The sequence below is a fragment of the Juglans microcarpa x Juglans regia genome, chromosome 1D (assembly GCF_004785595.1).
Source record: "Juglans microcarpa x Juglans regia isolate MS1-56 chromosome 1D, Jm3101_v1.0, whole genome shotgun sequence".
Taxonomy (NCBI): Eukaryota; Viridiplantae; Streptophyta; class Magnoliopsida; order Fagales; family Juglandaceae; genus Juglans; species Juglans microcarpa x Juglans regia.
The window spans coordinates 23,114,633-23,142,466 of NC_054594.1; the positions used below are offsets into that span (position 1 = coordinate 23,114,633).

At 33.8% G+C, this 27,834-nt stretch overlaps 1 protein-coding gene and 1 long non-coding RNA gene across 2 annotated transcripts in view; one reads left to right on the forward strand and one right to left on the reverse strand.

Annotated features, from left to right (window-relative positions):
* The window catches only part of LOC121254509 (putative UPF0481 protein At3g02645), a 94,056-nt gene extending 77,659 nt beyond the window's left edge, over positions 1-16,397 (reverse strand). The window contains exon 1 of the mRNA XM_041154573.1: positions 16,273-16,397. The gene's annotated coding sequence lies outside the window, so the exon portion shown is untranslated. The remainder of the gene's footprint in view (positions 1-16,272) is intronic.
* On the forward strand, positions 13,928-27,423 carry LOC121254534. The gene is made up of 3 exons (XR_005938658.1): positions 13,928-14,064; positions 18,661-18,668; positions 27,411-27,423. It is a non-coding gene; the product is annotated as an uncharacterized LOC121254534 (long non-coding RNA).
* The last annotated feature ends 411 nt before the right edge of the window (positions 27,424-27,834 follow it).

Here is a 27,834-nt window from a genome sequence, read left to right on the forward strand (position 1 = left end):
TTTTTACCGACTGACATGTCCCTCTTAAGTGGCATGCCATGTGAATTAAAAAATAAAAAAAACACAAAACAAAAATGAAAACAGACCCAGCCATCATCATCCCTCTCCTCTCATTTCTAATATTGCTACAAGTGCCTCTCCTGCCTTCCTCCTCCAGTCCTCACCGGCATGACATTCGTCTATTTTTGACACCGTCCTCTAGTCCTAGACCATCTTCTGTGGGCCTCGCTTTCCCCCTCTTTCAAGTGGTGGTATTTCTTCCATCTTTTTCTCTATTTATACTTAAATGATAAGATTTTTATCTACAAATGTTAAGAAAAATCAAATGCTCAAAAACATAAAATTTGTTTGGAAATTCAAACTCACCAAGAATTAAATAAGAAAAAGGGACAATTTTCTCATTGTTGACAATGACTGTTCAGCTTCTTTACTTTGTTTCACAACAGGTCGTTCACATTGTCACTTGACTTTGAAAAGAAAAAGTCTACGGATTGAGCTTTGAACACTTCTTCACCAGTCCCAAATATACAGTTTTGTGAAGTAAGCGAATGGGAATTTGACCATTTCACTCTTCGTTTTTGGTCTCTGGTCTTTTCAAAAAGCTGGGGGAGATGGAGGCAACGGGCGAGGGCTCGTGGTTCAAGGAGATGGGTTCGTGTGCTTCTATGGGAGATGAGGGTTCGTGTGGTTCAGAGAGATGTGCTCGAGATTTTTAGGGAGATGAGGAAGATTAGGAAGATGAGGAAGACTAGGGTTCGTAGGTGGAGATGAGGGAGATGAGGGGGATGGGGGCTGGTAGGTGGAGATGAAGGAGATGAGGGAGATTTTTTATTTTCTTATTTTATTTAAATCCACCTGGGCATAGAATTTTCCTTTGAAAATACCTTAAAATTCATGTATTAATTTCATAAAAATTGAAAATTAAGGCCACGAATTGCAAGAAGTGAAAATTCAAGTATTGATTTTGTAATTAACCCTAAAATTTATTTAAGTGTTTTGAGACCTATGTAAATTATTTATAATGAAAAGGCCAAAAGAAAAAAGAAAGAAAAAATGCTACTTATCATTCTCACAGCACATATTATGTCATTTGTTATTTTTGTCTTTCTATTTAAATATACATATCTACACATTAATGTGTATGCATTTAAATAGAATAGTAAAAATAATAAATAACAAATTAGTGTGTAGTGTAGGTGATGATAGGTAGAATTTTTCAAAAGAAAAATAGAGGGAAGAAAAGAAGGGCTACTCACGTGGCCAAAGGTAGATGTAGACTGTAGTGTATGTTTGGGATTGACCTAGATAATATAATTTTCAATTGTAGAGTTTTATAAAAAAAAAAAAAAAAAAAAAAAAAAAATTACATTTAGTAAATTTTATAAATTTACCATATAAAGCACGTACAAATTTATCGAATTGTTTTGCAGGAGGGGTGGATCCCCCCTTTCATCTTCTCGTTACTGAGGATGGGTTGGATTTGCTCCCTTGATCATGTGGGAGCCTTTTCCCATTTTTTCAATTGTTGTTTTTTGTTAAATTTAGTTACCCAAACTACACCCAAATGTTACCACAAAAGTTTAAATTACTATCACATGATTACGTTAAGTATCCCAAGTCCCTTTTTTTTAATCTATTAACGTTCAAAAGAAATAGAAAAGTGATTTTGGCTCTAAAAGATTTTAAACTTTTTATAATAACTTGGAAAAATTTAGGAATTTACAAAACCCAAAAAAGGGATTATAAAAGGTGAGGGATACTGGCTAGCACTTGATTATCAGTAACCTCCTAAAGTTTAATTCAGTACAACTTATTCCCTTAGATTCAAGTCTTTGTCTTTATCATTTACCGCCCTCCATTAAATTGAAATATTAAATAGGAAGTAAAAGAAACTTATTTTTTTAGAAAAAATATAATTTGAACCATTTAAGCAAGAGTAGTAGAGATATTGAGCCATTCAAAAATTTGGCCGTAAAGTTAATTTCCAAAGCTGGCGAAACTAATTTTGTCTTTCACTAGAAGGCTACTTGTAATTGTGATAACAACTCAACTCAATTATATGTAACTCAATGACTTGAAACACCGGAATTGGCTTTTTTTTTTTTTTTTTTTTTTTTGTTTTTTTTTGTTTTTAGAAGAGCCTTTATTAATAGCCCTCACTTATGGCAGAGAAATACTGTGGTGACAAAACCGACACTAGGGATTTACAAAAAAAAACACTAACACCATCCGTTGTATCCAACCAAAACAAAACAAAACCAAACCAACAAAACTACTAAAACAAGCTAGTAAAATATCATCTAAAACAAACCTATCAAAATAAGACCAGATAACCTAGACATGCCTATAAAAGCAAAACCCGAAAACAAAAACGGAAACCAATAAGATAATGACCCAGATTAGTGCAGACATAACCTGTGATATGAAAACTACAAGTTTTTCGCAGGTGAATTATAAGTTTTTTTTTTTGCTCATAACTTTACTGCAGTTAAGAGCATTTTATGCACGAAACTTTTCCACCAAAGTGAACTTACCCAACTCTTTTCATACTACACATTTCTAACATAGTCCCGCACCAATTAAACTCAACACCCTAGCTCTTACACCTTAATGCTGGAAGACTCTACTTTTCCACTCTGATCAAGCCCAGCAGCAGAGGAGGGAGCTCACTCATGGTTTTCCATTCCACTTCACCTTCTCTTGCGCCCTTTCTAGCTAACCAATTCGCAACGGCATTTCCTTCCCTGTGAACATGCATAAACTTTGGATCCATAGTTGTGAGCAAAGCTTGAAGTTCCTCCCAAAATTCCTCTTAATACTAGATACCACATCTATTATTGTTCAACCATGACAGTATCACCCTTGAATCCATTTCAATATCTACTGCTACTAAATTCATCTTTTTACATTATTTAACTCCCTCCACCAGTGCTCGTAATTCTGCATAAGTACTGTTTCCATAACTAAGATTCATTGAGAACGCCAACAACAAAGCTCCCTGCATGTCCCAAATAACTCCTCCAGCCCCTGAAGCTCCTGGATTCCCTAGACTACTTCCATCCATATTCAGTTTCACACGTCCCTGTGATGGCTTAGACCATGATATAAGTTTTATTGGTTGTTGTTGGATTGAAAACTGAGATATATTCATATTATTAAGAATGTAAGAGTCAGTTTGAGTAAGCTTCTTTGGTTTGGAAAAACATTGACAAATCACGCCTATCCACTGTTTGATAGATTGCCACACCACCTGGGCAGATTCAGCCTTACCTTCCATACGGCATTACACCTTCAAGCCCATAACCTCCACGAGATAATAGTAGGCAGTACACCCAAGATGACACCTATTTGAGAGACATTTGAAGCTCTCCTAAACCAACTAAGACAAGTTTCATGCCAATTTCTTCCAATCGGTAGACCAAGAATAGCTCCAAATTTTTTTCAAACCTCAGCTGCAACCTCTCCCTCAAATAAAACGTGCTTTAGATCTTCATGTTTTCCTTAACTACAACAGTTACACTTCAAGACCAAAGGAATTCCAATTCTCCTAATTCTATAATCCACTGCTAAAGCTCCATGTCATGCCTTCCACATTGGAACAAAAAAATTTTTTGGGAGCATATTATTCCAAATCCATTTATGCCCCTCAAATTTTGGCCTCATACCCGAACACATTCCCAGGCTGATTTGGTGGTAAATTACCACTTTCAGTTTTAGTCCAAATTAGCAAGTCATTTCCCTCTTTACAATTAGCAAGGACATTTAGTACCCTCTCCGCATTTTCAATCCCCACCAGCCTATCTAACAATGCCATATCCCATCCTCTAGCCAGTTGGCAATCTTTAACTTTCAATAGAGGTTGCTCACTCACAAAAAAATTATCAGCAAAAGGTCCCTGATCCAGCCACTTATCATATCAGAAAACTACATTTCCTTCTCTGAGTTTCCATTTAGAATTGCTCAAGACAGTAGGGATACTCCTAACGATCATACGCCAAAAACTTGTACCCTTTTGAAAACCCAGAAGCATCAAAGGTTTATTCCCCACATATTTCGAACGAAAAAAGTTTGCCCAAAGAGAGTTTTCATGCATCAGTTTCTAGGCAAATTTTAAATGAAGAGCATTTTGCATTTCATCCAAAGATCTAATACCCAAACCTCCTTCTACTATTGGCCTACATATATTTTCTCCAAGCAACCCATTTTTTCTTACCCCTTCCATCACTTTTTTCCAAAAAAAAAAGAGCTCATTAACCAATTTAAAGAAGAGATAATTAATTTTAGAACTTGCAAAACTGCCAGTAGATGTAACCCCATACTAGCAAGAACATCTCTCAATAGAATCACTCTTCTCCCCACCGATAACAATCTCATTTTCCATCCACTTATTTTTCTTTTAACCTTACTCACCAACTCCTCCAAATCCCCAATTTTAAGTCTTCCCAAAATAATAGGAACCCCCAAATATTTGAAAGGAAATTTTCCTTCTGAAAAACCCGTCAATCTTTTGAAATTTCTTCTTCTAGCTATTGGAATTTATTTTTGAGAAAAACATAACAGTTGTCTCTTTATTTATCAATTGACTAGACCATTTCTCATATATAGCCAAAATATTTAGAATGCACCGAATTGATCTACAGCCTCCATTAGTGAAGACAACCATATCGTCCACATACATTAGATGAGAGACCAAAGTAGTACCTCGAGCTTGTGTGAATTGGCCAAAACTTTTCTCCTCCACACTTTGTTTTATTAGCCGAGATAGGACTTCCTGTAAAATAATAAACAAATAAGGCGACAAAAGATCCTCTTGTCTTAATCCTCTACCACCCTTGAAAAAGCCTTTCATAGTACCATTCATTAATATAGAGTACCAAGGCGTAGTCATACACTCGTTAATCATGCCACAAACTGTAGAAGAAAACCCAAAGGATCGGAGCACCTTTAGGAGGAACTCCGAATCAACACGGTCATATGCTTTGGCCATGTCGAGTTTCAACATCACATTTTCCCCATGTATTTTTTTATTAATAGAATGGACCATTTCCTGAGTCCGACTAATATTTTCAAATATACTTCTTCTAAGAATAAACGCACATTGTTCAATAGAAATTATTTTTGAAAGTAGAATTGCCAAATGGTTCACAATCACCTTTGAACAAATTTTATAAAACACCGAACAAAGACTTATCGGCCTAAATTTATCCAACCCCGTTGGTGTATCTATTTTTAGAATTAATACCACATAAGAAGACATATAAAATCTCGACCATTTACCCCCTCAAAAAAATTCTTCCACTGCTGCCATGATATCCATCTTAATAATGTCCCAAACGCTTTTAAAAAAATCTAATCCAAAACCATCTGGGCCTGGAGCACTATTAGAAGGAATGGATTCCAAAACATTTTTCACTTCATTAATCAAAGGAATTGCACCAATTGCCTCACTCTCCTCCAATGTTTTAACGGGCAACATTGTGACGCCCCGACTCCCACGTATATGGACACGAGAATCGTGACGTCGGGATGATGACAACATGGGTCACGCATCCCAACAAAATGTGCCCAAGTGTGTGCAACATGCAAAAGTGCACAACAAAAGTCGCAGCAAATAATATAATAAGTCAACTAAGTACCAGAAATTTAAAGACAGGTATCCAAAATAATTTACCTTTAAAAAGTTATACAGTCATCCCAAATATATTACAAAAGATAAATACATAAAAGAATAGGATAATAAATCTCGATACACGAGAGAAATCCCAGATTGCTCTTCCAACGAAGCCAAAGCCTAAGGCTCGTCATCCTCATCTGCATCAAAATCTGCGATACCATAAAACGGTACCATAGGTAAGTAATAATCCGAACAACCCTCGAGATAAAAATGCATTAAAGCAACCAAGTAACAGATCCCAAAACCTTATTTCTCCGAAAATGAGTATTTTTCAACACACGCTAAAAATCCCATTTTTTGCCAAAACATGAAATCCGACATTTTCCCAGAAAATGATTTACACAAAATCACAACCATATATCGGACACTGTAGGTGGGAATCACAGGCGAGACTATACCACAATCCGTGCTTACCACCATCCCTACCGCGTGCACCGTAGGCGGGAATCACAGGCGGGACACAACCACCATCCCTACCGCGTGCACCGTAGGCGGGAATCGCAGGCGGGACTCTACCACCATCTCTGCTTACCACCATCCCTACAGTTCCTTTCCACACAATGAATACATATCAGAGCACTGTAGGCGGAAATCACAGGCGGGACTCTACCACCATCCCTGCTTACCACCATCCCTACCGCATGCACCGTAGGCGGGAATCACAGTCGAGACACAACCACCATCCCTACCGCGTGCACTGTAGGCAGGAATCACAGGCGGGACTCTACCACCATCCCTGGTTACTACCATCCCTACAGTCTCTTTCCTTTTTTCTCAAACCAGTCAATCCAAACATTTCAAACATACTCAAAATCATTTCTCACATGAAAACCCAATTTTCAAATAAACACGTGAACATGCATGCACTCATGTGAAAACCCAGTTTTCAGTTACAAACATGAACATGCGTGTAAATGAAATGAACACAGCACGACAACAATAACCAACAACCAACAATATTAACACAATCCAATCACACAAACAACTTTATTCTCCAATCCATCCGACCCCCGTACTCCTCGGACTCAGTCCGGCAAAACCAATCAATAATTCAATACAATGTAATGAGTTAGTGCAAAAATACATTTAAATCACAAGAGTTCTTTAGAAAATACTTACAGTGCTATATAGTAATTTTCGGCGGATCACGGAAGTGCAAGAAGTGACAATGCAGCTACGGAACAGTGCCAAATGCACTGTGGCAGTGGGTCTCAAAGACCCACTTTTGAACGGGTGTAAACGAAGACCCGAGATTGATAGGGTAGGGCTTAGGGATGTCGATGAAGCTAGTGGTGGTGGTGGTTGGCCGTGGGTGGCGACGCAAATGGTGGTTGAAGTGCAAAAATACCCAAAACGGAAATGGGGTTGGAAGTGCTTCACAGGTGACAGATCGAAGCTGGGGTTGGGTTCATTGGGTTGCTAAGAGGTCGAGGATGATGTGGTGAGAAGATGGTGGCCGGAGGTGGCACGACGGCGGCGCTGGAGCGAAGATGACGCCGGGGCTTGAAGGGCTGGTGGTGGCTAACAACGGCACGAATGGAGTTGAGGTTGGTGGAGTGAGGTCGCCGGCGGCTGGAGAGGCTAACGGGCTAGGCGGTGACGGTCACCGCCGGCTCACGGCGGTGCTGGGTGGTGATGGAATAAACGGACAGAAGAGAGGGAGAAAGAGAGTGTCGCGCACGGGAGGGAGGGACCGAAGGAAGAAATGAGGAAAAAAAGAAAAGAAAGAGAAAAGAAAAGGAGAGGAAAGAAAAATGAAGGGAAAAGAAATGAGGTCCAATCCTCATAACTTGGGTCACAAAAATGATCAAACGGAAACGATTTCAAAACCACAAGTTAAATAAAATAATTTAAACCTAATGGTAAAGTGAAATTGAAATAATTAAATCCAACAATAATTAATTTAGAATAAAGAGATTTTAAACGCATAACAATAATTAATAATTAAGAAAACACTTCAAAATAATTTTCACAAAATTCAAAAAAATCATAAAATAAACCAACTAAAAATCCAATAATTTTAAAACAAGGGAATAAATTTCTGAATAAATAAAAATAATCCTTCAATAAAATTTCCTAAAATATGGGGTGTTACAGCCTCCCCCCTTAAAATAAAATTTCGTCCTCGAAATTTGTAGAGCTAAACATCACGCTAAAGCAGGATACAAGATACAACCCAAAACACGCTTGAAAAGACCATACCAACAACTCCCAACAAGCATGAGTAATCCACTCCCAAGTCTACTCTTGTAGGCGATTCCATTATGCTCGCATTAGTCTCCCAATGACACATCAAGTCTATTACTCCTAGGGCAGCCAAGTAATCCAAAATTTCCATTTCCACAAAAACATTAATACAACACTCAACAAAACCCAATGATTATTATCTTCCCACAATAAACTGCTAACCTCAATCAGCTCCTATGCTATAACTTCCAAACCTTCCTTAAATTCTACAAGTTGGTAATCTATTAGTCACTTCCAAAGTTAATCATCAATAAACATTTCCATCATCCAGACTTATTCCCTCAAAATCAACAAGAATTATATCTTAAATCCGCACCACCCAAAAGTTCAATCTCTAATTACAAGTATCATATCAAATTTTCAAACACTACTAATTCCTTAATATCAACACAAAGTTTGAATCCTTAATTATATCACAACATAACACCATCAAGTACAAGGTAGTCCAACACCTACTAACTAGAAACTCTTACAACATTTTGGTAGAAAAATTCTTGAACTCCCAAAACCATGAAATATTACACACTTTCCTCAAAATCACCAAGAATTCCTTTCTGAATCTGCACCAACTATTACCCTTAATTCTGACATGGATCAATCCTAAAACCTGTCACTATAACCTCGAACTAATAACAATCATTATCCAAACTAGACCAACACATTCAATTCTCAAAGAAATAATCCCCTTAAAAATCCCTATCTCAATAACTTAACTTCGAGCAACCTCATTAATAGTCACAGATTAATCAGTCTCCAAAATAAATCAAGCTAACACACCAAGCCTGCAGAATTAAAATTCCAATCTCATTATAAATCAGTCATTCAAATTGCAATTCTAAAACCTTAAAATATATAAGAATCAGTTTCCGAAATCTGTAAGATTGATGAACGTATATACAATAATAAAGCAATCGACTCTCGAAGCTTTCAAAATCTAAAACATTAAATGATAACAAATCATTTCCTAAAGTCTGCAAAACCTTAAACATTTGGTGAAATTCTTGTAAATCTACCCTTAAAAGTCTCTTGAACTTACAACCTACTATTCTAAAGCCTCATGTCAAATTTCCACAAAATCTATAACCTCTATTATCCTACTCCCCAAAAAGATCACCCAAACCAAACCGTTCCCTTCATGCCTCAAGATTACAAAAGTAAACCAAGCTGATAAAAGTTCAAGCCTACTACACTACATATTTATACCTAACAATGGCATTCTCGGTCGTACCATCTTCCTGCCATAGCGTAACCCTTAACCCCCACATTCAACTCAAAACAAATTAAAATATAACTACAGCAAAATAGATTTAAAATATAAGAAGATAACTTGAAATAAAATAGAATAAAACCAACAAAATATAAAAACATACAATAAATTAAAACCATTAAAATAACATACATCAAACAAAATAATTTTAAATCACAACTTTAAAACTTTCTGGTACTGCATCTACAGGATATGTGGTTTTACCCAGAGTCGAACTGCTCTGATACCACCTGTGACGTCCCGACTCCAACGTATAGGGACGCAAGAATCGTGACGTCGGGATGGTGACAACATGGTTCACGCATCCCAAGGAAATGTGCCCAAGTGTGTGCAACATGCAAAAGTGCACAACAAAAGTCGCAGCGAATAATATAATAAGTCAACTAAGTATCAGAAATTTAAATACAGATATCCAAAATAATTTACCTTTAGAAAGTTATACAGTCATCCCAAATATATTACAAAAGATAAATACATAAAAGAATAGAATAATAAATCTCGATACACGAGAGCAATCCCAGATGACGTGGTGTGAAGATGGTGGCCGGAGGTGGCGCGACGGCGGCGCTGGAGCAAAGATGACGCCGCGGCTTGAAGGGCTGGTGGTGGCTAACAGCGGCATGAATGGAGCTGAGGTTGGTGGGGTGAGGTCGCCGGCAGCTGGGGAGGCTAACGGGCTAGGCGGTGACGGTCACCGCCGGCTCACGGCGGTGCTGGGTGGTGATGGAATAAACGGACAGAAGAGAGGGAGAAAGAGAGTGTCGCGCGCAGGAGGGAGAGACCGAAGGAAGAATTGAGGAAAAAAAGAAAAGAAAGAGAAAAGAAAATGAGAGGAAAGAAAAATGGAGGGAAAAGAAATGAGGTTCAATCCTCATAACTTGGGTCACAAAAATGATCCAACGGAAACGATTTCAAAACCACAAGTTAAATAAAATAATTTAAACGTAATGGTAAAGTGAAATTGAAATAATTAAATCCAACAGTAATTAATTTAGAATAAAGAGATTTTAAACGCATAACAATAATTAATAATTAAGAAAACACTTCAAAATAATTTTCACAAAATTCAAAAAAATCATAAATTAAACCAACTAAAAATCCAATAATTTTAAAACAAGGGAATAAATTTATGAATAAATAAAAATAATCCTTCAGTAAAAATACACTAAAATATGGGGTGTTACAAATATAAGATGAGATAAATCCGGCAAACTTTCCTGACTCTCCTTTTTCAGAAAATTAGAGAAATAATTTACTGCTCTTAAATGAATATCCTCAGGAGATCTCAAATACGTGCCATCTTCGAACCTAATTTCCGTGACTCACTTTTTTCTTTTGTAAGATAAATACGCATGAAAGAAATGTGAATTTTGATCCCCTTTTGCATGCCATTTAACTTTCGCCATTTAAGCCAATCTAGTTTCTTCCCGGCGTCTCCAATTAGCTAATTCCATATGTTTAAGCACAAGTTCTCGTTCAATCCCCGGATCCCATTTATGTTGTAGCGCTGATTCGAAGCCCTCAATTTGAGTTTCTAACCCCTGTATATGTGCTTCAATTCTTCCAAAAATTCTCTTATTCCACTCTCACAAAGCCCCTCTTAATTTTTTCAGCTTGAAAGCCAACTTCAAAAGGCCCATTCCCCCCACATCCTCCTTCCAGATACTCCCCACAAAATCATGAAATTCTAGATGCTCTATCTACATTTGTTGAAACTAAAATGGAGAAGGTCCATACAAGAAAGGGTCTGACTGAAATTCCATAAACATTGGCAAATGATATGACGTTGATCTCGGTAAATAGCAGTTACTCACATTTGGAAATCTTGTCAAGCAACTAGCATTCAATAAACATCTGTCCACTTTTGCCCTGCTTCTTGATAGACCTCTTTGCCCATTAGACCAAGAGAACCTTCTTCCCAAAGACTTCATGTCCATTAATCCACAATTATCAATCCAAGAATTAAAATCACTCGAGCCATGTGTCGAGCGGCTCTTCAAGCGAACTCTCTAACTTCCCTCCGCTCGAGGGGTGTATCGAGCGATGTCGAGCGAACTCTTTGACTTGTCTCAGCTTGAGCGGTCTATCAAGCTGTCTTGAGCGAACTCTTTGACTTGTCTCCGCTCGAGCGACTAGAGACTCCGCTCGAGCGGTGTGGACCAGACTCCACAATACTCAACATCCATAAACTTCCATATATGGAAATGAAAAATGACACATAACAGGGCCGGCTGGGATGTTTGTTCTCGCTTCCAAATAATATTGGACACATTTCAACCGAAATTAGGAGGGTAATAAGTAGGATAATAGAAGCCTTCGTTTGAATCATGTTGCTGAATACTAATCAAAGATTCAAAATCCTCATCTCTCTTAAAAAGAGCTGCTGATATATATATATATATATAGTCACCATTATGTGACATATATATTCGCTAAAGGATTATAAACTTACAGAGAGCAAGATCAAGATGTTAATTAATATTTTTGCTTGGAAAAGTCTTTACGTTATTTTCTTTTCCAGCTTAGGTTAAGTAATTAATTGCACAGAGTTGAGTACTACACTTTTGGAATCTTAAATCAATGCGGACAATAGATTGCTATTAATGAGAAATTTCATTCCACATTGTTATTCAAGAACAATGCTATTAATTGCACTGATAGGGACATTGTTAAAGCATGGAATAGGCTAAAATGGATGCACGGACAGTCTTATCCATCTTAGCCTATTTCGCGCTTTAGCCTGAGCACTCGCCCGTGTCCCAATCAATTTCATTCAATAAATAACTCAACAAAAGATAACAAGTCACTCTTAATTTGTAAAATCTTATTATTCGACACTTATTACATTTAACTACGAGAACAAACATCAAGATTAACACACTGCACGAAAAACCTAATGAATAATGGAAAATATGGTTTGTGTAATTGTAAGTGCAAGCAATAAGAAAGCAGCCAGAAATGAAACCCATGCCCAAGGACTGTTGAAATAATCGCGCCTTAATTTTGCCATCCATACATTCTTGCGTCTCCTACAATGCATGTTCACATCCATGATAGTTGTAGCATAAATGTTGGTTGAACAACTGACATAGTGACCAAGCTTGTTAACCATGGTGGAAATAATTTCATCATCACCCAAATTATTATGGATAATTCCTCTACGACGGAGTAACTTAACATCCTTTGGAGTATTAATGAGATGATCCATGAAGCACACATAGTTGGTGACGTAATTCACATTGTAAGGTGGATGACAGTATTGCTCATTTGCAATTAGATTTCGTAAGTAAGTCTCTGTATGATCTTCTATGCTCAAAGGTGAAATCTCCATTAGCCCATTGTTGAACTTTATGGAAAACACATTAGATTTCTCTGCCTTCTTGAATTTGATTCCAGCCTCTGCAAGCTCTGCGGCACCATGTATGTTCATGGCTACAATCTCTCTAAGAGCAAGTAGACGCTTAAATTTCTTTGCCTTGTTGAATTCGACTCCAGCCTCATGAAGCTCCTTGCCGTAAGGTACTGACTTCCAGTTTTCAATCTTGTCCAGACAAAGTAGACTCTTCAATTTCTCTACTATCTTTAATTCAACTACATCCATTTGCGTCCCTGTTTCACACGATTTTGACTTCTGGTCTTCATTCCTATTTCGAAGAGCAAGTAGATCCTGAAATTTCTTTGCCTTGTCGAATTCAATTCCAGCCTCTTCAAGTTCAATGGCATAAGGTATTGTTGTCCAACTCAAAATCTCAAATAGATCATCCTTAAATTTCTATGCTATATTGAATGCAACTCCAGCCTCCTGAAACTCTGAGCCAAACGGAATTGATTCCCAGTCTTCATTTTCAATCTCTGCCATATTGACTTGGAATCTAGGTTTCTGAAATTTGCGGGTGTACGAAATTGCCTTTTTCATGTTTTCCACCTTTGCAAGTAATGGAATGATAGCTTCACGAATCAGGCCAAATAGGCGCTTAAATATCTTTGCATTCTTGAGTTTGACTCCTGCCTCTTGATGTTCTCTAGCATGATCTATTTCCGTATCAAGTAATGAAATACTAATTGTTGCATATATGAGACCAAGGAGATGCTCAAACTCTGTGTTCTTGAATCTGAACCCGACCATTAAATGTTGACATACCATGTCCAGAAGTGAAGGGGTGAGAGCATCATGCGCCAAACAAAGTAGATGCTTAATCTTTTCGATTGAATTATAACTTGATGCATCGACATTCCATTCAAATGGTAAAAGGCAGGAGAAAAAATTGAGGGCAAGATCCTTAAGTTGTGTCTGGATAACCTGAACTGTGGAGGTAGATCTTTCAACACTAATTCCATCTTTCTCCTCATCAATATCGACAACGTGTTCTCCTAACTTTTTGGATCTGTTATGAAGTAGTGTGTTGTTACTCTCACTCATTCCAAACAAATAATCCAAAACAAAGAATGGAAGTTGATTTTCAGATAACAGTAGATCACGAGCTATTCTAGAACGCACCCGCCACATTTGAAAGATTAGGTCATCTTCATGACAATCTTCTGCTTTCTTGTAGATTTCACACTTGTGGAACAACTCAATAATGAAACACCCATCAAGTACCATCATTTCTACAAACTCCTCTGGGGTGTGGCTAATGTGTTCTCCATAGCAATTACGAGCTCTTTTTTCCAATTCTTTCATGGTGGCAATGTATGTTTCTACACTTCCTTCCATTCTTTTAAGCATTTGATGTAGATATCGCAATTTATGCTCCTCCATAAATCCCTGGCCAACCGTGCTTTGATCATTGTAAGGACCGATGGCAAGCAGCACAAGTTTGTATGCCTTCTCGTTTACGTTACGTAACTGCTGATGCACTTTATACATACAACACTCGTTAGCATTTCTAGTCAACCCAGCATGCTTTCCCTCAAATTCCTCAATACGAGTGGATATTTTCTTCCTGATCATATTGTAAAGAAGTAGTACAAGTCTCTGTTCCTAATACAAGCCATAAAATTTCTCGATAATTTTAACAAAAATTTCTGATAGAAAAATGCAAGCTACTAAATTGTTAATACAAATAGAGAGAAGACCTCATATTCTAGAGAAATAGTACAACTATCTGCTCCATGTATTTGCATACAAATTGTCACTAACATGCAACAACTAAGACAAATTAAGCTTTCCACTAAACTAGATTGGACAATGTCATTAGCTTATCTTGTGCCATCAAGGAAGATGTAGGAAAAACATGCTTTTTTAATAGGATTAATGTAAGTGTTTTAAGGGATACTATTCAATTTCTTCCATTCCAATATAAAAGGTGCAAAAGCTAGAAATCATACATCCCTTTGTCTTGAGGTTCTTTTTCTTCCATTCCACTATTGAAGGTGCTAAAGCATTAGGGTAGTGCCTTATTATCAAGGGCTTCCATTCACCAACGTGGAAGACTATATGCAAATTCTACCCATAATTCAAAAAGAAAGTCAATGGATTATTGGAGAGGGTTCAAGTTCTTTTGGGTTTGGGAACTCCTGAGTTCATAAGGATTTTGTCATTACTTATTCTCACTTACAGGTCAAAGATCTATGCTCAACCACTGGATGGTGCATCCCAAAGGTTCGGGAACTCAATAATACAACTTTGCTTCAGGAGGTAAACAAATTCTCCTTCATACTGCAACAAGGAACAGAAACTAGAGTATGGAAAGATATTTTAGATTAGGGATGAAAGATTTTCGGTCTGGACTGAAAAACTAAGTGGATCAAACGGCTCAGTTAGGGCCAAACTGGACAAAAAATAATGATAGTCGGTCTCGATCCATAGTATATGAGAATTTTGGTATTCGATATGGTGCTAGGCTGTGGCTTTTTTGGACTAGACCAAATTGGACCGAAATGTTTAAATATAAATTTTTTAATATATAATATATTATGTTATATATATTATATATTATTTTATATAGTAGTGTATAAGTTAATTATGTAATTTTCATCTAATCTATCACTATTGATCATATAAAATGTAAAATAATATATGCTATTAATTAACTAATATATCATATGATACTATATATTATTATATGTAGATACATACTCTACTATATATACCAAATTAAAGTAATTTAGTAATTTTTCTAAGATACCTAAGTTACAAGTAAGCATGCATAATTTATAGACAATAAAATTATTTAATATTCATTAATCATATATAAAACGTTAGAATCTCTCATCTGATCAGCAACCTAAGAGCAGTTTGAGAGGGTTGTCCTGACCTTTTTTCGACACACGTTTAAAGCTTTGTTTTGGGATACCTCTATTCCCTACATTTATTCTTGCAAAGCATTCAACAGAACCAACTTTCCGACGGCACAATGTTTCTTTGCCGAATGTTGCTTTGCTTTTTCTCTTTTATAAATGTATAGCAGTATATATATATAGGCAGCTAGTAAAAGACTTGTGAATATATATATATAAAAAAGAAAACAGAGTTAGTAAAACCATATTAAAGTTCTTGTAAAAGGCTAAAAGGAGACTCTAATCTCGCTATTGGAATCAGGCCATTTATTTATTAAATTTAGTTTTAAGCATATCTTCCGTCCACAAATTACAGCCCAACGTGACCCGCAAGTATAAATTATTAATTAGTATCACATTAGGTTAGGAATCCTTTAAAACTTTTTAAAAAAAAAAAAAAAAAAAAAAAAATCTATTAACGTTCCGTTAATTAGTTTGATAGAAAAGAAATATAAAAGTGATTTTGGCCCTAAAAATTTAAGAAGAATTCTAAATTAATTAAAAAAACTAGATAATTTTAAAAAAATAAACGTTTAATAACAACGTCTTGAAAAAAAAACATTAGGAATTTACAAAAACCCAAAAAGGGAAAATAAAATGTGAGGAATACTGGTTAAAATAAAAGGAGTTCAGAAACACAAAAGATTAATATGACCCAATAACATTAATATATATATATATATATATATATATATGGTTCTCTCTATCCTTTTTTGTTTGTATTTCATTAAAATGCTGTACGTGTAATATTTGTAATAACAACTTAATTACACTTGAGTATATATAGACAGACGAACGTACGTACCTGGAGAAACAAGGAAATGGAAAGAACTTGCTAATTTGTTGCTCAAATATTGATCGGAGTTGCACTTGAATATTTTTGAATCGAAAAAGCCTGAAGGATAGAGGTTATATAAAGATGCAGCAGCCTTCATCCGCCCCCACATAATTAAAGGGGACGTTGACATAGACGTAGACTCTACATGCTAGGCCTCGTTCGTCAGCGGTGTGACTTGTGATCCCCGACGTCAGATTTAAGATCTAAAGCATTTCTCAAACATATAATAAAAAAGAGACGACGCATTCCAAAGAAAAGAATAAAAATTCAATGTTATAGATATGTGACATGTCCGGGATGTCACGATGATATTTTTTTCATATATTTAAATATTTAAAAAAGTACATAAATTTACTAGTAATCACTTTTTTAATTATTAAAAAAAATTAAAATAGAGACATATTTAGGGGGGTCGTTGAAGAATCATCCAAGCATTTTCTTTGCCATATTGGTCCTTTTTAGAAATATTTGCCTAGTTCGGATATTGAGGTATTCAATATCTTATTACTATTTTTTAATTTTTATTAGTTTTTATTAATTTTTTATTATTATTTAATATTTTATCATTAATTTTTTATTATTTATCACTACTATTTACATAATACACGATAATATATCACTATTTAAACACAACCTAAAAATACTACTTACACCCGAAAACAGACCAACGTTGGTCCCATGGCCCATCTCGAAAACAGTTATATACCACTGTTCCGCAAAAGACTTTCTGGTCCAAGAGATTGAAGAGGTGATTAGGCTAATTATTAGAGTACTGGTTGGAGCAACAAATTTATTTACATGTTTGTTGATTGATTTATTAAATATAACCACCCATTTTACGTTAAATCTTTTATGGATTGTGTCAAATTATAAATATTAGATCATATGAATCAATCCAAATACAATCTGCTTAATTAAATGAACTAGACTCTAATAAGGATCTTTTTGAAATTTTAATTATTCTTAAATATTCTCAAACTACTTTACTCTTACAAATAATTCGATACTATTTACAAACAGTTTGATAATATTTTTATTCATCTTTTTCTTTTCTTTTTTAAAATTCAATAAAACATCTAACTCAAAATATTTATTACTATTCACATAATCTAATTAACTAACTAAAACCCAAATCCAATTATGAGATATGAAGTGTCCAATTAAGAGATTAAGGGGTAACATTTTTTTCCAAGCTTTACGTCACTGCACACGACATTTGATTATTTGATTATTTGCTAACGACGTTTACGTTAATTTATCTATATATTATTTATCTATATCCTTTAAATATTATTTCTTTCTTATTTCTAATTTATTGTTTTAAATATATTTTTAAGTACTACCATTTTATAAATTAATGGGAACACAATATTTCTGTTGCCAAAATAACATCAATAGCCTAATAAAAATTCAAAAATCAAATAAAGATGGGAAAAACTTATTCATCCTATTTTTTCATAACTTTTTATCCTTTTTTCATGTTTTGAAAATATTTTAACATGACTATTTTTCCTTTTATTAAATAATGAAATGTTCTAATAATATTATAGCTTTTTTTTTTTTTTTAAATAAAAGTGTAATTGTGAGAAACATAAAGAAAGATTACGGAAAAGAAAGAAATAATAATAAAATATTTACATAGATGAATAGTGCTCGTTAAATGCAAAGAATCACTTTAACTCCCATGAATTTTACATTGATTTTAGATAACTATAGTTTCGTATGCGGTGCGGCAAAATTACAAGACTTTTTTTTTTTCTTTTGTTTCATGCATTTTTTTAGTGATCTTAATTAACAATATAATTAAAAAAAACTTACTTAATCATTAAATTATATAAAAAAAAGGGGTATGGGGATGCTTTGTCGGGACACAAAGCATGATTTTCCTTTTATTTTAGTTGAAAAAGTTACAAAGAAGTAGAAGTTTTATTATCCTCTATAGTATTCTTTCCAATGTGGCAAGAGAGGTTTGAGTGGTACTCCTTCAACAGCATCAAAATTATAATTATTCTAATCCGAGTTATAACGTCTAAGAAAGTAAATTAATTATAAAATGGAAACAATGAAATAAGGATAGTCGGCATGTTTGTTGATATGGTTTCCGATGGAGCCAACGGAAATTAAGAGTGCAATTAAGAGGATGGTGAGAGATGCCTTAGGGAACCATCTTGCTCCAACTTTATGAGCCACATTTGTCTCAATCACGTGATCCATTTATGAGCCACAATTGTCATATTGGTCCTTTTCCGTAATATATAACTTCATTCTACTATTCGAAAATGACCTTGACCCAAAGACGGGTGTTGGTTATATAGTCCATTTTGAAAACAGCTGTATACCACTGTTACAGATAAGATTTTCAGGTTGAGATTGAGGAGGTGAATTTTTTCCAAGTGTTATATCACTGCGCATGACGTTAGCCTACCAAAATATTGAAACATTTATTTGGCTAATTATTAGAGTAGTTCGAGCATAAGGTTATTTAGGTTGCGTTTGGATGTTAAATTGAGTTAAATTGAGATAATAAAATATTGTTATAATATTATTATTATTTTAGAATTTAAAAAAGTTATAATAATGAGTTGAGATGAATTGAAAAAGTTGTAATGATGAGTTGTTTATTACATGTTTGATTCTTGAGATGTATTAAACAAGCCACCAATTTTACATGAATTTCTATTCATTGCTAGTGTTGAGTCGTGTCAAGTCATAAATATTAGATTATATGTATCAATCCAAACACGATTCATTTAATTAAATGGGTCAGAATCTAAAATCCTTGCACGATCCATATAAACAAGGGTGACATGACATGACCTACTTAATCCGTTTTATAAGTATGGATATGACCGTACTTAATCAGTTTCAACTCGTTTAGTTTGTTTCAATCTGTTTCATATAAACAGGTTGAGATTATTTGCATATTTATTTTTAACTCAATTAGTATAATTTCATATATAATCAATGATAACTATATAACATGATCCACAATTGCTATTAGATTTATAATAAAAAATTTTATATCAATATCCAAACTAATAATATATAAGAAAATTAATACTTTCATAAAATAAAATTATATATTAACAATAAAGCTCAATACTTTGAGATATTAAGTTCTTAAATATTAAAATAAGTATGACGGGCATGTTAGGGGTTGTAGAAAGAGTTTTAAAAAGTGTTTAAATAGCTTTGAAAGCTATTTAATAAAAAAATTAGGTTGTTTCGGTGTTACATATTAAAACACTTTTAATCTCAAATAAGTTAAAAAGTAAGTTTGATGTTTTTCCTCAAACCTGTTTTTCTGAATAATGCGGAATGTAATTCAAATTTTAAAAAGACTGTAAATGGATGAAAATACCGATACAACTTTCAAACTTTCGAGTAGATGGTCATAATCCTTAGAATTCAAAACATCAAAATTTCTACCTTAGAAAGTACTTTTTAAATTTGTTTCCAAACAAATATAACATGATTGAAAGTACTTTAAACATACGGTTACCAACAATAAAAAACTTTTAAAGAGTACAACTTATTATTAAGCTATAAGTTATAAACTCTAAAGCTATATATAAACTATATTTCCCACATCAATCCCGAACATGCATTACATTTCAAGAAAAAGAAACTTCTTAAACTTAATATTAATAAAAAATGAAAATGTAATTTATTCGTGTTATAGATTCACATTTGTGTCATTGTTTCCTATCATATTCGTGTCGGATTCATGAGTCGTGTTATATGTTACTACTCCCAATTAATTTACCCCTACATATTTGGCCACTTGATTGTTTTGATATATATATATATATATATATATATATAAATTGTATGAAAACAATCATGTGGTAATTTGTTGATATGATAGGAAGTGAATTAAAATGAAGTTTCAAATTAAACTTTTTTAACAAATAAGATTCTAAGAAGTAAATGATACCAAAAGTGGATCTTCGTATCGACTTACAAGTAAAGTTTTTCTATTTTACTTAAGCCGATGAAAAAAATCTTCGTAAGGTCATGGGCATTCAAACCGACTGAGAGCACATTGCCTACATGGGCCATTTAAAATCAGGCTATAATTGCAGTCAATTCAAATTTTAAGCATTCACACCAGTCTGTCTCACTTTCCGATCTTACTTAGATATTCCAAATCCAAACTTGTGACCTAAAAGTCTCATCTTATCCTAAAGTCCAACATGGAAGGAGCTTAAGGGGTTATTTGGATACTCCCAAGTCCTCATCAATAATGTCTCCATTGATCACATAGTCCATTTATGATTCGCATTTGTTATATTAATTTGTCCTTTTCGCAATTAAATATATGCCAGTATTAGATTGATCTGAAATTACCTTCACCCAAAGACAAACCATGTTGGTTGTATGGTCCATTTCAAAAATAGTTGTATACCACTATTACAAATAAGATTTTCAGGTCGAGATTGAGGAGGTGACAATTTTTTCCAAGTGTTACATCACTTCGCATGACATTCGCCTGCCAAAATATTGAAACGTTTATTTGGCTAATTATTAGAGTAGTTCGAGCATAAGGTTACTTACATGTTTGATTCTTGAGATGTATTAAACAAGCCATCAATTTTACATGAATTTCTATTCATGGCTAGTGTTGAGTCGTGTGAAGTCATAAGTATTAGATTATATGTATCAATCCAAACTCGATTCATTTAATTAAATGGGTTAGAATTTAAAATCCTAGCACGATCCATATAAACAAGGGTGACATGACATGACTTGCTTAATCTGCTTTATAAGTATAGATACGACCTAGTACTTAACCTGTTTCAACTTGTTTGTTTCAACTCATTTAGCCTGTTTCAATCTGTTTCATATAAAGAAGTTCAGATGATTGTATATTTATTTTTAACTCAATTAGTATAATTTCATATATAATCAATAATAACTATATAACATGATCCACAATTACTATTAGATTTATAATAAAATATTTTATATCAATTTCCAAACCAATAATATATAAGAAAATTAATAATTTAATAAAATAAAATTATATATTAACAATAAAGCTCAATAGTTTGAGATATTAAGTTCTTAAGTATTAAAATTAATGTACGGGCACGTTTGGGTTTGTAGAAGGAGTCTTAAAAAGTATTAAAATAGTTGAAAGCTCTTTAATAAAAAAATTAGATTGTTTCGGTGTTATATATCAAAGCACTTCTAATCTCAAATAAGTTAAAGAGTATGCTTGATGTTTATCCTCAAACATACTTTTCTGAATAATGTGGACCATAATTCTAATTTTAAAAAGATTGTCAAACGGTAAAAATACCGATACAACTTTCAAACTTTTGAGTATATGGTCATAATCTTTAAAAATTCAAAAACTCATAATTTCTACCTCAGAAAGTACTTTTTAAATTTGTTTTCAAACAAATATAACATGATTGAAAGTGCTTTAAACATACAGTTACCAAACAGTAAAAAACTTTTAAATAGTACAACTCATTATTAAATTATAAGTTATAAACTCTAAAGTTATATATAAACTATATTTCCCACATCAATCATGAACATGCATTACATTTCAAGAATTTTTTTTTTAAACTTAACATTAATAAAACTTGAAAATGTAATTTATACGTGTTACAAATTCACGTTCGTGTCCTTGTTTCCTGTCTAGTTCATGTCGGACTCATTAGTCGTGTTATATGTTATTACTCCTAATTAATTTACCCCTATATCTCTGGACACTTGATTGTTTTGATAGATATATATATATAAATATATATATATATATGTAAATTTTATGAAAACAACCATGTGGTAATTTGTTGATATGACAGGAAGTGAATTAAAATGAAGTTTAAAATTAAACTTTTTTACAAATAAGATTCTAAGAAGTAAATGTACCAAAAGTGGATTTTCGTATCGACTTGCAAATAAAGTTTTTCTATTTTACTTAAGCCAATGAAAAAAATCTTCGTAAGGTCATGGGCATTCAAGCCGATTGAGAACACACCGCCTACATGGGCCATTTAAAATCATGCTATAATTGTAGTCAATTCAAATTTTAAACGCTCACACCACTCCATCTCACTTTCCAATCTTACTTATATATTCCAAATCCAAATTTGTGAGTTAAAAGTCTCATCTTATCCTAAAGTCCAACATGAAAGGAGCTTAAGGGCTTGTTTGGAAACTCCCAAGTCCTCATCAATATGATCTCCATTGATCACATAGTCCATATATGATTCCCATTTGTCATATTAACTGGTCCTTTTCGCAATTAAATGCTAGTATTAGACTGTTCCGAAATTACCTTCACCCAAAGACAGACCATGTTGGTTGTATGGTCCATTTCAAAAACAACTGTATACCACTGTTACAAATAAGATTTTCAAGTCGAGATTGAGGAGGTGACAATTTTTTCCTAGTGTCACATCACTGCGCATGACCATTAGCCTGCCAAAATATTGCAACGTTTATTTGGCTAATTATTGGATTAGTTCGAGCATAAGTTTTCTTACATGTTTGATTCTTGAGATGTATTAAGCAAGCCACCAATTTTACATGAATTCCTATTTGTGGCTAGTGTTGAGTCGCGTCAAGTCATAAGTATTAGATTATGCGTATCAATCCAAACACGATTCATTTAATTAAATGGGTCAGAATCTAAAATCTTAGCACGATCCATATAAACAAAGGTGACATGACATGACCTGCTTAATCCGTTTTATAAGTATGGATACGACCTAGTACTTAACTAGTTTCAACTCATTTAGTCTGTTTCATATAAACAGGTTGAGATGATTTGTATATTTATTTTTAACTCAATTGGTATAATTTCATATATAATCAATGATAACTATATAACATGATCCACAATTACTATTAGATCTATAATAAAAAATTTTATATCAATATCCAAACCAATAATATATAAGAAGATTAATACTTTCATAAAATAAAATTATATTTTAACAAGAAAGCTCAATAAGTTCTTAAAAATTAAAATTAATATTACGGGCATGTTTGGGGTTGGAGAAGGAGTCTTAAAAATTGTTTAAAATGCCTTGAATGCTCTTTAATAAAAAAAAAATTAGATTGTTTCGGTGTTACATATCAAAGAACTTTTAATCTCAAATAAGCTAAAAAGTACGTTTGATGATTTTCCTCAAACGTACTTTTCTGAATAATGCGGAATGTAATTCAAATTTTAAAAAGACAGTCAATAGAAAAAAATACCGATACAACTTTCAAATAATTACAACTTTCAAAATTTCGAGTATATGAATATTTAAAAATTAAAAAAATCATAATTTCTACCTCAGAAAGTACTTTTTAAATTTTTTTCCAAACAAATATAACATGATTGAAAGTGCTTTAACCATACGGTTACCAAACAGTAAAAACTTTTAAATAGTACAACTTATTATTAAGTTATAAGCTATAAACTTTAAAGCTATATATAAACTATATTTCCCACATCAATCCCGAACATGCATTACATTTCAAGAAAAAAAAATTTATTAAACTTGAAAATGTAATTTATTCGTGTTATAGATTCACGTTCGTGTCATTGTTTCTTGTCATGTTCGTATCGGATTTATGAGTCGTGTTATATGTTATTACTCCTAATTAATTTACCCCTACATCTCTGGCCACTTGATTGTTTTGATATATATATATATATATATATAAATTGTATGGAAACAATCATGTGGTAATTTGTTGATATATATGACAGGAAGTGAATTAAAATGAAGTTTAAAATTAAGCTTTTTTACAAATAAGATTCTAAGAAGTAAATGATACCAAAAGTGGATCTTCGTATCGACTTACAAATAAGGTTTTTCTATTTTACTTAAGCGGATGAAAAAAATCTTCGTAAGGTCATGGGCATTCAAGCCGATTGAAAGCATGTTGCCTACATGGGCTATTTAAAATCATGCTATAATTGTAGTCAATTAAAATTTTAAACACTCACACCACTCTGTCTCACTTTCCAATCTATCTTATATATTCCAAATCCATACTCGTGAGCTAAAAGTCCCATCTTATCCTAAAGTCCAACATGTAAGGAGGTTAGGCTTGTTTGGATACTCGAAGCATTTTAGAATTCTGTAAATATTGTTGAAATAGTTTAAGTTAAGATGTTTTATTCAGTTTTAAAAAATAAGATGCAAGAAGTTAAAAAAAATTATTATAACATTAAAAATTCATTTGAATATAATTTTGTTTTGAAATTTGTAACATTAAAAATAAGATGCAAGAAGTTAATGATTTTTTTGTTTTAAAAATTATTAGGTAGTACTTAAATCAAAATGTTAAAAAATGGAAACATTTTTGTCTTTGAATGATGTTTAAGAATAGAATTATTAGAAGTTTTCAAAAGTTTGAAAATTATGTATCTTATCTCATTTGCCAATCGAGCTCTAAAGCTCGAAATTTAGATTGGAGAGACTGACGTAGGTATGCCCTTTATTTTTTTCCCCAGTTATTCATTTTTTCTATTCCTTCTTCATCCACCACTCTCTCTCTCTCTCTCTCTCATTGCGATTTAATTTTCAACTATCTTGGGGGTATGCAGTGTAAGGGGAAATTGTTGAGAAAATTCCCATTAGTTTGAGAAAGAAATACCATTTAACATTAATGGTTTAGACCTCATAATTATCTTATCCTACTCTTTAATTTTCTTTGGTTGATATGCTACTATCGAACCCCTTTCAAAGAATAACATGCGAGTTTAATTAGGCATCAAATTTCACTCGTTCGTACGTGCAAAAACAAAGTAATTCACAATGACCGACACCAGGATGGGATATTATTGACACTAATTTATTTAAAAGAAAAGATATTTGCAATCGGAAATTATACAATAGCTGTATAATCACTTTCGAAGTTTAAAAAGTGTTTTTACCGGCCTCAAATCTCTTTTAAATAAAAAAAATATGTTTGGTAAAATTATAAAAAGTGCATTATTAAAGAAAAGCTTAATATCTACTTTTAAAAAAGTACCAAATTGAAGGTTTTATTGAAAACTGTTAGAATATAAAATAAATAATAAAACTCTACCTATTCTTATCAGTTTAAACTTTTGTGACAAGTGATGATTTCACATGGTATCAGAATAGAGGTTTTGAGTTCGAATCTTGATTCTACACTAATATGTTCCATTTAATTAAATATTTCAAGTGTATAATGCAAATGATGCTAAATTTTTTAGAAACAACGTAATTAACTCTGGTATGGATTTAAAACTCAGTTCATCTCATCTCAACTCATCTCATCTCATCGTTACAATTTTTCTAAATTCTCACACAAAATTAATAAATAATTTAACTTTTTCAAATCTCAAAACAATAATAATATTAAAAAATAATATTCTAATAATATTTTATTTTATTTTTTACAAATCATTTCAACTCATCTCTAACTTCAAACCAACCCAGGCGCATGTTTAGAAAACCATGAATGAGTACTCCGTTCCTCCGTCGTTACTTTTTAAGGAGTAAAGCATATGATAAGATTACGAACTAGTTTTTTAGTTTTTAGCGATTTAGAAAAAGTACGTGGATTTAGAGTACGTGGATTTCATTATATTTAATATTGAGACCATGTTATTTTTACACCCCTTTAATTTTTCAAGGTGATATCTGTCTTGTAACAGACTTTCTTCCACGTAGATCGAACAAATGTACATCAGATAAATTATAAAAGATCATGAAGGTTATTAAAATAAGCATAGTGGTTGTTTAAAGGGAAGACCATAAGTCACAACTCTAGTTTAAGCAAGCATAATATAACACAAAGGCTTAGTGACTGTTATTATAAATGGAGAGGACATCCTGACTGGTTAGCCCTGTTGGAGTATATGTGGAGATTGGTTTTTGGATTTGTGTTCGACGGTCTCAAGCATATTTTGAGAGAAAACAATTGTCTAGTGAATGCATATTGTGTGAGAGAGCAAAAAGTCCTAGAGAGTGTGAGTTGAGATTGAGTGATTGTACTCTCCTCTGGTTAATAAGATTTCTGCAACTCTGTGGACATAGGTAATTTGCCGAACCACATATATTGTGCATCGTGTTCTTGATTTTGTTGTTTTTACTTTATTTGTCATCGTTAGTGTGTATGTTTTGCATAGTATTTCACAACAACTAGTATCAAGAGCCAAGGTCGGATCTGAAGGAGAATGATGGTTGGAGATAAAGTGAGCACACCAGGAAACGAGAAGTTCGACGGTACTAATTTTGGGTGCTGGAAGATGTAGCTTGAGGATTATTTCTATAGGAAGAGGCTCCACCTTCCACTGTTGGGAAAGAAGCCAGAGAGCATGGTTGATGTTGAGTGGACCCTGTTAGATCGACAGGTTCTAGGTCTTGTTCGGTTGACTTTGTCTAGAATAGTGGCATACAATGTCAGTAAGGAGAGAACCATGGTGGATCTCATGGCAACTTTGTCAGGTATGTATGAAAAGCCGTCTGCAAACAATAAGGTGCACTTGATGAAGAAATTGTTCAATCTAAAGATGTCTAAATGTATGTCTGTAGCCCAACACTTGAATGAATTCAATATGATCACAAATCAATTATCTTCTGTAGAGATTGAGTTTGATGATGAGATCAGAGCGTTGATTCTGTTGGCATCGTTACCAAATAGTTTGGAGGCCATGAGGATGACTGTGAGTAGTTCAGCCAGCAAGGCAAAACTGAACTAAGATGACATACGTGGCATGGTGCTTGCTGAAGAGGTACGTAGGAGAGACTTGGGTGAGTCCTCGGGTTCTGGATAGGCCCTGATTGTTGACAATAGGGGTAAAGAATATGACAAGTCAAACTCCAAGAGTAGAGGGAAGAGCAAGATGAGATCTGGGTAGCAGATCACATGCTAGAGTTGTGGCAAGCTGGGCCACATCAAGAGAAACTGCAGGAATCAAGAAATTGTTGAGGATGATGCTATGAACGTAGTGGTAGAAGAAATTCATGATGCCTTACTTCTTGCAGTGCACAGTCCGATTGATGATTGGGTGTTGGATTCAGGGTCTTCGTTCCATAGCACCTCACATCAAGAAATCATGCAGAATTATGTTGCTGGTGATTTTGGGAAGATGTATGCGGCTGATGGAGAAGCATTGGATGTAGTGAGAGTGGGTGATGGGCACATCACACTTCCAAACAGGAGCATGTGGACTTTACAGCAAGTCAGACATGTTCCAAATATGAAGAAAAACCTAATCTCTGTGGGACAGCTTGATGACAGCGGTTTTGCAATAGCGTTCTCTGGAGGAGCTTGGAAGATTACTAAGGATGCACTGGTCCTAGCGAATGGTAAGAGATCTAACTCTTTGCATTTAACATCAGGGTCCAGTGATGTGCAAGGAAATACAAGAGTGCAAAAAGGCAGGCTTGATTGCTCGAAACATATGAGGAAGCCAAAGGGAGTCAGCTTTGTCATTCCTCATGAAAGCCTGTGAAAGTTGGCTAAGGTTGCCAAGATCGGTTTGAGACCGGATACTCCTGGTGCAGTGGGAGTTGTGAATCGCCTTGTGGATGT